We start from the raw sequence: 10552 nt of genomic DNA, 5'->3' as shown, positions 1-10552 counted from the left end.
GGGTCTCTTGCGAATCACTACCGAGTGCAGCCTCGTCGTCTATCTCCCTGCCGTTGTAGTTGTCTAGGGAGGCGTCCCGACTTGAGTTGGAAAGCTAGGGGGAACCACTCCTCCTAGCGCCACGTCCCCTAATCTGGCGCACCCGGGGCAGCGACGGCGGCGCCGCGCCCCTGCGTCGTACGGAGCCCCTGCGACGTTGATGCGACGATCTACTGGGATCGGCTCTTCTCTTCCGGTCCCTCTCTGCCCGCTCCTTTCTCTGCATAACCTCCTCGCAGTAGGCGCGGACAGCGTTAAACTCCCGGGGCCCTCGGAGCATGGCCTCAACGACCGCTTCCGGAGCCAACCTCTCGCCGATGTCGAGCTGCAGGACGCGTCGCGGTTCCGCCCACGCTGGACAGAACTCCAGCGTGTGCTGTGCCGTGTCCTCCTCTTCCCCGCAGTGGTGACAGGTGGACGTCACCTCTCGCCCGATCTTCAGCAGGTACTCACCGAAGACCCCGTGTCCGGCGAGCATCTGTGTCGTCCTGAAGGTGAGCGGAACCCCGCCTTGATCTCTCCAAGCCTCCCAATTGGGAAGCACGGCGCGGACGGCTCGGTGTGGCCGCCTGGCGTCCTCCTCCATGGTATTTACCTATAGCTGGGTGGCGATCGATCTTGTCGGTACCGATCCGGTGCGAAGAATTTCGAAGAAGTTGGTGGGCCCATGCCTGTCAAGACCACGCGCCTCACCTTCTCGTGGGGCTCCCAGTCACCCTGCGCCGGCCCTGACCGGTGTCATTTTCTTACGACCGCGGCCGTTAGGGGGTGGACCGCCAGGGATCCGGACGTGTTTATGCGTCTGGTGAGATAGCATTCGGAGCAGCTCCGAAATATCAGTGGCATCGGAAGGGTGTGACCCGGGATTCTGGGGTAAGCTTCTTTTGCGGCGTAGAGGCGGAAAGTCCGACAATGATGTTACTTCTGTTTCCTCTGTTTCCGTGCCTGTTTTGAAGAAGCGGTCGTATCGGAGGATCGCCGGGCTCCGCGGCAAGAACGCACGTGGAGGAGCAAAAATCGAAACAGGTGCGGGCGAAAAGGAGGAGCTTCAATTCGAATCGGAAAGTGAAGCTAGTATCCGCGATTGCTCCGACGGCTCCGCCACCATCGCTGAGCCGGTACCATCGGTGGTGAAGTATAGATTTTATACGATCGACCAAACAACTGTCGACCTTGGCGCAGAATTGATGCAGAAGGTGGAGGAACAGTTCTAATAAACAGAGCTGTAAATTCAGCAAACCCAACACAACAAACAGGCGAGGAGCATGATTGCCCAGATACAAGCGAATCGGAAATGGAAATCACAGAAATGAATGACGTGAGGAATAACACCAACATCGATCTATCACACCATAACGAAAGCTGGAAGGTCGTAACTCCCAGCAAAAAACGAAAGATAGCAACAAACACAAATGCTAGGAGGACTGCGGAAACAGAAAGGCAACAATGGCTCCAAGGAATTCCACTCCAAAACTCCTTCAGCTCACTGCCACAGGAAAAGGAATCAGAACAAACAGTAATACCGAAAATACACATCGCCAAACCACCACCAATCTACATAGATGCACACATAATAGACCCCCTCATCGAACAGCTAAACATTACGGCAGGCAATGATTACTACAGTATAAAACAACTAAGGCTTGACCAAGTCAAAGTGCAAACCAACACCCCTGAAATCTACAGAAAGGTGGTAAAAGTGCTAAAAGAAAAAAACGCCGGGTACCATACTTACCAGCTTAAAACCGATAGAACCTACAAAGCAGTGATCAAAGGACTGCACTCAATGACAAATACAAAAAATGTATGCGAGGAACTAGCAAAAATAGGATACCAGATAAAATCAATAAATAACATAACCAGATATGACACTAAACAACCACTACCGCTATTTCTAATAGAACTTGAACCTAAAAACAACAACAAAGAAATTTTCGAAATTAAAAAAGTTCTAAACACAATAATTACAGTTGAACCTTCCAGACACAAAAAAGACATACCACAATGTATGCGGTGTCAATAATATGGACATACAAAAAACTACTGCAACAGAAACCCGGCATGCGTTAAATGCGCAGAAAAGCATTTAACAATGAACTGCCCATACACAGGAAAAATAAACGACGTAAACAACTGCTACAACTGCAATGGAAACCATCCAGCTAGCTACAAAGGCTGTACAGTCAGAAAACAACTTCAACGCAAACTCTTTCCGCCACTCCGAAGCAGGACATACAATAATTATCACACACAACAGGATAGCGCAGAAACTGAGACACCAACAAACGTACAGCACGTAATGAATATCAACCACAATAATACCAATACCTCTGGTAGCCGAAGCTACGGGCAAGTAACCAAACAAACGATATTCCTAGACAACCAAAACCAAAACAATAACACCAATGACGCTACAGAAATCAAAAAACTAAAGCTATCCATCAAAAATACTGAAATGCTAACAAAAATGATAGGCGAACAAAATGCTGTCCTCAGACAGCAAACGCAACAAATCACAACCATGTTACAACTTCTTACAAACATGTTAAACAAAAAATAAAAAACGGACATGCTCAAAATAGCAGCCTGGAACTCCAACGGCCTACAACAAAGGGCCCTAGAAACCAAAACATTCCTATATCACAACAACATTGACATATTACTCGTATCAGAAACGCACTTCACCACAAAAAGCTACATAAAAATACCTTACTACACCATATACGACACCAAGCATCCCTCAGGAAAAGCACACGGAGGGACCGCAATAATAATAAGAAATGATATCAAGCACGACCTTCACAGCCAAGTTAGTAAGGAATATTTACAATCAACCACCGTTACTGTACAAACTAGCAGCAACCAAATACAGCTATCAGCGGTATATGTACCACCGAGACACAAACTAACAACACAAATGTGGGATGAGTACTTTCAACAATTAGGCGACAAGTATATCGCAGCAGGAGACTACAACTCAAAGCACACACTATGGAGATCAAGAACCACTACACCTAGAGGTAGAGTCCTGGAAAAATACATAAAAAACAATAACCTCAATCTATTATCCACAGGCAGACCGACATACTGGCCGACAGACCTGAGCAAAATCCCTGACCTACTTGATTTTGCAGTTACAAAGGGACTAAATGGAAATAAAATAAATATAGCACCCAGCCTCGAACTTAACTCCGACCATACACCCATAATAATTACATACAGAAACAAGCCAATACTCTACAGCAACTCAGAGACGCTATGTAACGAATCCACCAAAAAGCAAATATTCAAAGAAATAATTGAGAGCAAAATCACCTGCAACATCCCACTCAAAACACCTAAACACATCGAACAAGCAGTAACAACACTCACAGAAGCTATACAAGAAGCAGCAAGGGCAACCACTTTACCTGAATCAACCATTAGACAAACAAAAATAATTCCGCCAGACATCCTCGAAAAAATTAGGGAAAAAAGGAAAGCGAAAGCAAAATGGCAAAAACATAGAACAAGAGAAAACAAAAAACACCTAAATAAACTTGCAAAAGAAATAAAAATCAAAATAAAAGAACACAATAACAACGAGTTCACAAAGTTCATAGAGTCACTATCTGCACGCGAGAACTACAACTACTCACTATGGAAAGCCACAAAAAAAATAAAGAAGACAATAAAATTAGCCACAGCAATCAGAAAAGCAGACAACACATGGGCAAGAAGCAACGAAGAGCAAGCTGAAGAATTTTCCAACCACCTATGCAACACATTTACACCACATAATATCAACAACAGCAACCTTAATTGTCACACGGACGAGTATGCGCCAACCACTAGTTCCGCAACTGACAAGCAATACACTATACCTAAAACAACAGCTCAAGAAATTAGAAACATAATCGAAAAAACAAAAAACAACAAAACACCAGGAATTGATCTAATCAATGGTAAAATCTTGAAAAACCTTCCTCCAAAAGCGATAAGACTTATAACAATAATTTACAATGCAATAATAAGAATCGGCTACTTTCGTAAACCATGGAAAATAGCCCAGATCATAATGCTACCTAAACCAGGCAAAGACCCACACCAAACATCATTCTATAGACCAATTTCACTACTTCCCGTGCTCTCCAAAATACTAGAAAAAGTAATATATGCCAGACTAAAAACAATAATAGATAAAGAAAAACTAATACCAGACCACCAATTCGGATTCAGAAACAAACATTCCACTATAGAGCAAATGCACAGGCTCGTCAACGAAATAATACTAACAACAGAAAACAAACAATATTGCACAGCCCTCTTCATGGACATAGAAAAAGCTTTCGACAAAGTAAACCATGAAAGACTACTACAAACAATCAAGAAACAATTCCCGGAGCAAATACACCAACTAATAAAGTCATATCTAAGCAACAGAACCATCGTAATAAAAATCAAAGACGCATACTCAGAAGTCAAAGATATCAAGGCGGGGGTCCCGCGAGGAAGCGTCTTAGGACCAATACTATACACACTCTACACGGCCAACATACAACAACTACAAATAGCAAAATACATTCGCGGACGACACAGCTGTACTAGTCAGGCACACTAACCCAGTAACAGCAGTCGCAATATTACAAAAACATATCACAAAAATAGAAAAGTGGCTGCAAGCTAAACAAATCAAAGCTAACCCTAACAAATGCAACCACATCACATTCACACTGCGAAAACAGATACCACCAAACATCTTCCTGAATGGCACGAAAATAATACAAACTAGGCAAGTCAAATACCTAGGGCTACCCTTCATCTAGATTCACCTCCATCTAGATATAATACTTTACCAAATGTCCTTCTGGACAAATTGTAAAATCCAAATAAATAATTAAAAAAAAAAAAAGATGGAGGAGGTGAAGTGGATTGCATCGACTTCAAAGAACCTTAAATGGACGTACGTGAATCAACTGCGGTAGGTGTCCCGTAAGAATAGGACGGTCGGCACTGAGCTCCAGCAGCGTACGACCACTACCTTTGGGGTCCCAGCTAGCAGCGGAGGGTTGGACCAAAAGAAGGAGGAAAGAGAGAGGGAGATCGGACGCCTGAGAGAACGGATGCGTTTCCTAGTGAATGAGGTCGGTCGTCTTCAAGAGACTGTGGAGCGGCTGACCCAGGAAGAAAAAGGAAAGAGAGCGGAAGCTGGAGACATCGCTCCTAGCATGGTTATCATGGGCTCTACCCTGCTTTACCGCCCCCGCACTCCCGGACGGTGTCTAGCCGCCCCTGCGATTCCGAAAAGGCGGGAGACGACTGAGGGAAATCAGTAAGTTCGGAACCTCGAGATTTGCTGGAGGATCTCAAGGCCTTGTTACTCCACATAGTGGAAGATTTGCGGCAAAAGCCGCTGCCGCCGATGTCGTGATGGAGATCTTTGACCAGGACGGGAAGGGGTATCTCACGACCAACGGCCGTATCGTTGGCCAATGAGGTGGAGACGACCACTGTAGGAGGAGGAAATAGAAGGAAATTAGAAATAAAGCACATATGAGTGTAGATACTTCTCTACAACATTCCTTGACACGATCAAGGAATACATTTTACGAAATCATAGAGACCAAAGCCTATAGATCACATATCACACATCACCACCATTAATTGTAACTCCGACTGAATCTGTCGTAAGTCAAGCAGCCGATCATTTAGTTATAGACTTATATCGGGCTACCTGATTGTATGTATGTAATGACTTGATGAAATCTAGTTCGTTCCTAGTTTCGAAGTTAGGGTTAGGTTTATTTTAAATATTAGTCTGTAAAATTATTAGTATTTAGTATTTTATTTTAAAAATTAGTGTTTAATATTCAACGTAGTCTAATGTAACTGTAAAAATTGGTGGTTGTATATAACAATAGTAATTAAACAATTAGTCTTATTGTTATTTTGAAAATTAGTATTAATTACAACATTTAATAAAAATGACTTACTTACATTAAATATAAAAAAAAACAATTTGTCTTTGAGACTAATGCTTAATTTCACAGTTGTATTCGTTTTGTTATATTATATTCATTACATTCTGTTTTATTATATCTCTTCCCACTCTAACTTTAACAAATCATTAAAAGTAGATCCTGACATGCGAAGATAATTAAAAAATTTTATTTTAATTCTTCGTAATTCAAACATAAGAATCTGTTGAGATCTAAATCGATATCTATCTTTTACAATAAACGATGTGCCCAATACCCTTTGTTGATATTCTTCCTCTATGGCGGTAATATCAAAATATAATGAAAAATGGATGTTATCGATTTTTTTCTGGCTGCAGATACCACAACAGACGAACAAACAAAGGAAGTAACTATTCGCACGAGAATTGGATTTTCAGCGAAGTACGGAATTGTGTGAACGCTGCTTTCGAACGAGCTGTAACCGAAACCCTCTTCATAGGGCACCCTCTCTTTCTATATATAATGTCAATTTTTTCACATATTCTTGGATACAAACCAAAGAATTATACAGAATTTATAAATAATTTTCCATTGACAAAAATTCTAACGAAAATTGTTATTCGTTTGAACATAATCTTTTGATCTCTTTAAACTGTAGAAAAGCGATAGACAATACACAATAAAGAATTACCTACGACATTACTTATGCAAACAAATTTAAAAATATTTGCGTCTTGCTTGACGTTTATAGGTTTCTAAGATACAATCATATTTTTTTAAATATATGTATCACGTAATGAAATTAGAATTCAATTCTGGTGTAAAAAATTTTACTTACTTAGCTCTCACATTCCTGTAATACATCCTATTAAACTTCTAGGTCATAAATATTCTACTTTGAGTAATCTACACTCTACATAACACACACACACACACACATGTATATGTTAGGTTACAAATATATGTACATTAATTTTTTTATTAACAACGTCCAAATATGAATGCAGAAAAAAGAATATGGAATAATCTACAAAGAAGAATAATTTATACGGTATTTGCAAGCACAGTTTGGTATAAGCATCTATAATTTTATAACATAATTATTATACAGTATGTAGATGATGAAATAAAGTATGAAAGTTGTTGCCCGGTTAAGAAAATTTTTGAATCTTTTTGTTAAATTGTAGGCAAAAAAATAGACTGGTGGAACTGGAAAAAGGCTAACTAGACTTCGCTTTTGTCACGTCGGAGACACAAAAGATCGCGAAATTAACGGATCGCCGGTGATCTCCTCGCGTCGCGGTTCGAACGAAATGATTCTTTCACGAATAGGGTGAAGAAAATAGAACTTCGTATGCGACAATGAGATTTATTGCAGAAATCCAACAGAGTGACGGTTACAACAGCGTGGTTCGGAATGTTAGAACAGGCTGCTTCGAGATGCTACGACGGACTGTTTTAGCGCTGGTTTAGGAAGATCCTTCTACCGAGGGTCTAGTCCCTTTGGAGGGGCCTTTTTAGTTATTGTTTCAACAGATGTGGCATGCAGGGTGTTCGCTCTATCTGGTTACTGAGCGGATGGTCTTCTTGAGTGTGTGACACTTTCAATGATATTTGGATATGTTGTAAAACTCTACGTTTTGAACAACTTTTTACTATACATATACGGGCTGAACTCTCTTTAAATGCTCGCGATATTCGTGAAACACAGCTGATCCTACTGTAGTGAACAGTGAATAATCTGTGGCAGCGTGTGTGTCAGTATTGGTCGCTCGACTTTTTATTATTTCACGCTAGCCCCTTGCGAGTTCTGCTTGCGGCGACCGGATTGAAATTCTAACTCAAACCCAAACCTAGTACATTGGTGAATTTGAATTTTATTTGAATTATAAGTTATAACAGACATTTCCTGAAGCTTAATATGTATACGTTGTACATACACAGGGCCTTTAAATCACCCGACCATCGTTTAGAAATAGACGATAAACGACCGACGGCAGCTAAACACTACTACATATGTTGGAACAGACCAACAACTACAGCCTTTTATATAGTTTAATGCTTTATTGTAATGGTACCGGCCGTTTTTCGCGAATGTCTTGGTAACTAAGCGAAATAAGCTCTTATATGTATAGGAAAATGTTGTTCAAAATATCGATTTCTACAACATATCCAAAACTGATCGAAGTCGGAGTCTAGTCAGTCTTTCTACAATTTCACCACTGAATTATATAAAATAAAATGAACTTACCTGATCTGTGGCATTGCTTCCACAAACAAATGAAAACATATTTGCGTCTTGTTTGATGTATATAGGTTTGTAGGATATAATGATATGTTTTCAAGTACATGTATTATGTAATAAAATTATAATTCAATTCTACCGTAAAAAGAATACACTTGCAAATAGTTCTCAAATTTCTACAAGAATACTACTTAAACTTATAGGTCATAAATATTTTTTTTTTTTTTTTTTTTATTTGTTTTATTAAATTTTTACAATTTGTCCAGAAGGACATTTGGTAAAATGTTATAGCTTAGAGAATAAAAGAATAAAAAAAATAAAAAAAATAAAAATAAATAGAAATAAATAAAATATAGCATGTGGATGGTTACCCCCAGCGGGGTTCCATCTTCTAGGTTTCCTATTGCATCTCTATTTCGAGGTCTGCGGGATGCTTCCTCTTCAGTCTTCTTTCTATTTTGGTTTTATTTGTTTCAGCAGCCAGCTGGTTTGGGTGTGCTGCAAGTCTTTCTTTGTACTTTTTTGCGTATCTAGCGATTTCCTCTTTGACTGTTGGAATTTTTAGATCTTTTCGTAGGTCTTCATTTCTGACGTACCATGGAGCGTTAACTATTGTCCTTAAGATTTTTGCTTGCTCTATTTCTATTTTGCTTATGTGACTCATTGCTGCCGTCCCCCATAATGGGACTCCGTATGTCCAGATTGGTTTGATTATTGTTTTGTATATATTTAGTTTATTCATTGTGCTTAATTTAGATTTTCTATTGATTAACCAGTACATCTGCTTCCTTTTTGCACTTATTCTGTTTATTATTGATTTTATATGGTGCTTCCATGTAAGGCGTGTGTCTAAATTTATTCCCAGATATTTGACTTGCTTTGATTGTGCTATGTGGGCGCCGTTCAGTTGAATATCTGGTGTTTTTCCTTTTCTAAGTGTAAATGTTATGTGGTTGCACTTGCTGGTGTTCACTTTTATTTGTTTGTTTTGCAGCCATTTTTCTATTTTTGTAGTGTGTTCTTGTAGTAGTGCGGCGGCCGTTTCTAGATTTGCATGCCTCACTAGTATGGCCGTATCGTCCGCAAACGTCAGTGTTTTACTGTTGACAGTTGTTGGTATATCTGCCGTGTATAGTGTGTATAATATTGGTCCTAAGACACTTCCTTGCGGTACTCCTGCCTTGATGTCCTTAATTTCAGAGTATGCATCATTTATTTTTACTACAAAGGTTCTGTTGTTTAAGTAGGATTCGAGTAGTTTGTAGATTTGTTCTGGAAATTGCTTTTTGATTGTTTGAAGAAGTTTTTCATGGTTAACTTTGTCGAATGCTTTTTCGATATCCATAAAGAGTGCTGTGCAGTATTGTTTTGTTTCAAGCGACTGTAAGATTTCATTGACGAGTCTATGCATTTGTTCTATTGTGGAGTGTTTATTCCTGAATCCAAATTGATGGTTCGGTATTAGTTTTTCTTTTTCTATTGTTGGTTTTAAGCGGTTATATATTATTTTCTCTAATAATTTGGAAAACGCAGGTAGTAACGATATCGGCCTGTAGGATGCAGTTAAATGTGGGTTTTTGTTTGGTTTGGGTAACATCACTATCTGTGCTATTTTCCATAGTGTAGGAAAGTACTGTATTCTTAGAATTGCGTTAAATATTATCGTTGTTAGTCTTATTGCTTTTGGGGGAAGGTTTTTTAAGATTTTCCCATTGATCAAGTCAAATCCTGGTGCTTTACTTGTCTTTGTTGCCTCAATTAAGTTTGTAACTTCTTGCGCTGTTGTGCTGAGTATGGTGCAGCGTTTATCAGTTGTGTTGCTGGCATTTTCCACTTCTTCATTTGTTTGCCATCCAGGGATGCTGTTATTAATTTCATACGGCGAAAATATATTTTGTAGGTGCTTTGAGAATTCTTCTGCCTGTTCTTCGTTGGTTCTGGCCCATGTGTTGTCCATTTTTCTGATTGCTGGGATTGTTTTTACTGTTTTCTTAATTTTGTTAGTGACTTTCCATAGGGAGTAGTCGGTATTCTCATGCGCGGATAGTGATTCGATGAATTTTGAGAATTCGTTATTATGATGTTCCCTTATTTTATTCTTTAGTTCCTTTGCAAGTTTATTTAGGTTTTTCTTGTTTTCTCGTGTTCTCTGTTTTTGCCATTTTGCTTTCGCTTTTCTTTTTTCCCTGATTTTGTCTAGGATGTCCTGCGGAATAATTTTTGATTGCCTGCTATTTGTTTCATAGGTGGTGGTTGCCCACGCTGCTTCCTGTATTATTTCTGTCAAAGTTGCTACTGCCTGCTCAATGTGTTCAGGTGTTTTCAACGG

This window comes from Bombus fervidus, chromosome 1 (assembly GCF_041682495.2).
Source record: "Bombus fervidus isolate BK054 chromosome 1, iyBomFerv1, whole genome shotgun sequence".
Classification (NCBI taxonomy): domain Eukaryota; kingdom Metazoa; phylum Arthropoda; class Insecta; order Hymenoptera; family Apidae; genus Bombus; species Bombus fervidus.
This window is presented reverse-complemented; position numbering follows the sequence as displayed.